Source organism: Berghia stephanieae, chromosome 4, assembly GCF_034508935.2.
Source record: "Berghia stephanieae isolate SIO BIC M18660-M18661 chromosome 4, UCSD_Bste_1.3, whole genome shotgun sequence".
In the NCBI taxonomy this organism is placed as follows: Eukaryota; Metazoa; Mollusca; class Gastropoda; order Nudibranchia; family Aeolidiidae; genus Berghia; species Berghia stephanieae.
Genome location: NC_088363.1, coordinates 78,047,596 through 78,052,595, shown reverse-complemented (window position 1 = coordinate 78,052,595; position 5,000 = coordinate 78,047,596). Strand labels below are relative to the sequence as shown.

At 35.9% G+C, this 5,000-nt stretch overlaps 1 protein-coding gene across 1 annotated transcript in view; it reads left to right on the top strand.

Moving 5' to 3' along the window:
* The window catches only part of LOC144971317 (rho GTPase-activating protein 6-like), a 162,459-nt gene that overhangs the window by 75,589 nt on the left and 81,870 nt on the right, over nt 1-5,000 (top strand). The gene's annotated exons all lie outside the window — the stretch shown is intronic.

The window sequence follows — 5,000 nt, the reverse complement described above, 5'->3', positions numbered from 1 at the left end:
TCTTAAGGTCAACGTTCAAGGAAATGGGATGCAGCATAAAATTCTAGCAGAACTAAATATACATTTTCAGTAATCGTTTGAAAAATAAAGAAAAAATGGGTCTAAAACTGTTTTGTGCATCTGCCAATATCTACTTCATTTCTCAGCAAATTTAGAATACCCGTTTCTTTGTTTTTTAAACATCGTTTTTATGTCCTGTAACCGCCTGCCAAATTGGGCAATGAAACGTTGTTGGGCTTCTTATGGCGATTTCGTTTCATGCAATCACATTACACAAATATAATTTTGACGCACTAAGTAGATCTATTGTGATTTAGAGAAAAAAAAGGAGAGAAAAATGAGGTCTTTTAAGTTCACGGTCAATTTGACTGGTGGGCATTAAATGTAAGACTTGTCCCTAGAAGATGGTGAAAACCAGATGCAAATATCTATAATGGTTTTAGAATAATAAGTCTTTGAAATCGGGAAAAGACTGTATGAGCATGAATAGTTACCCTGTTCCTTTTTTTAAACAATTTTTTTTACTTTCGATCAATGAGGTCGTTGTCTTTTTATAGCATGTGTACTCTATTATGTGTTCTATTCACTAATCTATCAGAGCCATATTCATAACAAACCCTGGTGGGTGGGATGTCAATCACGTTAACCAGTTAACTGTCGTACTCTGGAATGACACGTATTTTAAATATTTGGCCAGAAAACTCGCCCTTCATATAGCGATCGATTTAAATGACTCTCATCTTGGCAAATACTCTCAAACCTGAGACTTCGCGAAGTCCCAGGTTTGAGAGTTTTTGCCAAGATGAAGGTCATTTAAATCGATCGCTATTTGAAGGAGGTGTTTTCTGGCCAAATTTTTAAATACGAGTTTTTCCAGACTACGGCAGTTAACTCGTTGATATGACATGGCCTATTTAGTTCATCGACTGGAGTAATGTTTTTACAAGGTCTCAACAAAATCCCTGCCTTATCAAAAAATTCTATCTGATATTCTCTGTTATTTATTCTGGGTGGGTTGAAGGGGGGGTCATGAAAACATTGTTTTGTTCAGTTTATAATTAGGGTTTTTTAAAAATATATAAAATGTTTACGAAATGCTCTCTCTCTCTCTCTCTCTCTCTCTCTCTCTCTCTCTCTCTCTCTCTCTCTCTCTCTCTCTCTCTCTCTCTCTCTACCTACCTACCTACCTATCTATCTCTCTATCGCTCTCTCTCGCTCTCTCACTCTATCTATCTATCTATCTATCTAATTATTTAGCTATCTATTTACATATGCCTGTATATAGACCGCTTCTCATCTTTCTTATCGTTTTTTTTTTTTTTTTTTTTTTTTTTTGGGGGGGGGGGGGGGGGGTTGTGGTTTTGTTTATGTCATATTATCCACTATTGTTACTTTCATTGTCATTCCAAATGTATTGATCGTATAATAATATACATTATGTAAAATACATTCTGAAGAAACGATTCCAGGAATTTGGAGCGTATAATTCGTTCCATATCGTTGGATTGTTTAATAAGAGAAGTTATATCGTGACCACCGTCTCAAAACGGTATTATGTCGGGGTGAGTCGGGCCTCTGAAAGTGAATTTATTAAGAGTTAAAACGATAAGAAAATGGGAACTTTGAGTTGATTGCAATGTAAGATATGACCTTTGTTCTCTACCATAACGAATAGAAAGTATCCACTAGTTTCATTTTTATAACTATCTTTCCGATCAAATTCCAGTACCTAACTCAACCCGACATAATACCACTTTTGGTATACATTTTATCTCATTAATTATCTCATTGCCGCTCTCTCTCTCTCTCACACACACACACACACACACACGCACACACACACACACATACACACACACTCCCCCTCTCTCTCTATCTCACACACACACATACACACACACTGCCTCTCTCCCTCTCTCTCTCTCTCGCTCTCGCTCTCTCTCTCTCTCTCTCTCTCTCTCTCTCTCTCTCTCTCTCTCTCTCTTTCGTTCACTATCTTTCCTTCCCTTGCACGCACACACACATACACACACACAAACACACTCCCTCTCTCTCTCTCTCTCTCTCTCTCTCTCTCTCTCTCTCTCTCTCTCTCTCACTATCTTTCCTTCCCTCGCACGCACACACACACACACACACACACATTTTTTACCTATAATGTTTTAACTATAATACCAATGTAATACAACATATTTCCTTTTTCTTGTTTACCTGAAGAAGGTCAAAGGCTGAAACGTCGTTTACTTTGTTTTGTATCTTTTATTAGAGTTATTTTTACTCCCTTTAATTTACAATACCGCTTTGAGACGGAGTTTCGTTTGTGACGATGTTATTCACAATGTCCATTGTTGCAATGAGCCACTGCAGAATAAAATCGGACAAATGACTATGTCCTTGTTTGATTTACTTTATCAAAAGTGACAATTTACGGAGCAGGCATTGGTATGAAATGAAAATCTTTAAAAGGTGTGTATGAAACAGTGCCAGACAAAACAAGAAAGATAAATACAAGAAAAAATATCATCCCAAAAAAGCAGTCTTCCTCGACTGGGGATCGAACCTGAGACCTCCATCAGACCGCCTGAGGTTCAAGGGATGTTTTTTTTCCTTGTATTTTTCTTGCTTGCTTTGCCTGACATTGTTTCATACACACTTTTTCATATCTTTATGAATCACCTTCAACTTTATTTCTCACCTTACTCAGGTGTTAATGAGTTGATAACTTGCAGTGTGCAATGAAGAACATGTTAAAGTTCAAAAAGTGTGACTAAGAACTAATTGATATGTTGATCAGCCCTCGGAGTATAATAATACCATATAAATACAGTATTGTATTTCATAATCTATTCATACGTTTCTAATATAATATTTTTTCCTGGTAATGTCTTATTTAAATTTAACAACTTTGCATGCATGTCCCTGAATCCTGTATTATCTTTGTTCCTGTTTGCTATTGTTTTTTTTTTTTTTTTGTTTTTTTTTATCGTTCTATTTTGTTTGTTCTTTTTGTTTCTTTGATTTTTGTTTGTTTTGTTTGTTTTATAATTTAGTTTGGGGGGGGGGGGTGTTGTTGTTGTTTGCTTGGTTGTTGTTGTTTTTGTTTTTTTTTTGTGTGTGTTTTTTTTTAATAATTTTATTTTGTTCTTGTTTGTTTGCGGGTTATTTTTTGGTTGTTTTTAGTTTTGTTGTTTTGGGTCTTTATTAATGTTATTTTGTTGCTGTTGTTGTTGTTGTTGTTACTGATGCTGTCATTGCTATTTTTATTTATTTCTGTATGCAATCTTAAATTCATGTGGGCGATCAATCATATTGAAAATTACGAAACGACAAATATTATGTACTTAACATTGTCCAAGCCCTTTCTATTCACCCTCTCCTCCTCCCCTACCCCACTCTCGCTCACCAAACATCGCCCACACAATGATAAAAAAATTCCCCAATGAAACTGTCACCACATCTATCCACGACCACAATTATTCCACAACCCCCCAACCAACAGTAGCAGCAACATGGTTACTAAGTTACTACGTACTACGACTACAACTAACTACTACACCACACCACTGCCATCTATTGTTTGAAACAACAACAACATCAGCCATGCGGACAGAAAACACACGCCATTTTTACTACCTGTACTTCTACAGCTTCATTGTTGTAGATGTCTTGAAATGGACAAAGTGCTATACGTGGGCTGAACCTTTCGCTACCCCCACCCCTAATAATACCACTCCCTGACATTTTAGATAATCCTTGGATTACTACGCGATTTCCATTAGAAACATACTAGTGTCTTTTTATTTTTTCTTTTATTTTTTCTTTTATTTTTTCTTTTATCTTTCTTTTTTTTTCTTTTTTTTTTCTTTTTTTTTCTTTCTTATTTTCTTGGGGGCGGGGGGGGGGGGGGAGGAGATGGGGGTGAGGTGCAGGGAGGGAGTATAATATTTCCTCGCTATTCAGATTATATCTATTTTTCTTTACTTGGTTTGAGTGTGCGTGTGTGTGTGTGTGTGTGTGTGTGTGTGTGTGTCCGTCCGGGAGGGGGGGGGGGGGTATTTCTTTACATTTTAATATATTTTTCCTTTGTTTAATATTTTTTTTTTTACTTTTCGTTAAATAATATTTAAATATTGTTTTGAGGATGCTTTTGATTTGGTATATTTTTTTTTTAATTTAATCATTTTTCTCCTTTTAAAAATATTTTACATCTTTATTCTGTTTTGTTCATCGACAGAATACATTAAGAATAATGAATGGCCCATATAAAGGAGAACGATTTAATAATATAACGAGTATAAAACAAAGACTAAGTGCGTTCAAATTACGTTTTCTCATCTTCTAGTCGATATTTCGTCCTTACTCTATCCATCTAATTATTACTTTTCATTTGATGTCAATTTACGTCATGTTTCAACATTGATTCTATTGAGTGTCCCGGTAGCTCCATTTCATGAACGATCTTGAGCTGCTATATAGAGCAATATCCAAAGCGCTTTAAAGGGGTCCAAAGCCAACAACAACATTTAACATGTAGAACGAGACATGACGCTGGTAGGCGATAATACAATTATTATTATTTTTTCGGCCATGTACTCATTTTACATCTGAGTACGACGAGAGACTGTGAGTTAAGAGTCTTTTTCCAAGGACTCAACTATGCGCCGCTCAGAGAGGGACTCGAACCCAGGACCTTCCGATCCGAAGACGAGTGTCATACCTGTAGAACACATAGTCCCATAGAATATAACGAATATAAAACAAAGACCAAATGCCTTTAAAACCATTTTTCCTCTCATCATCTCCTTGACATTTCGTTCCTTACAACGATTGGTAGAATATTCTCACAGCAGAGAGTGTTTTGGACTAAATTTGTCTTTCGTGTAATATCATTCGAGAGAAAAAGTCATTTTTTGGAAGCAAAATTAAGTCACTAACTTAACGAGTTAATCAGTCACACCTGAATCGGGTGATGTCACGTTGTATAAATTTATTACCTTATC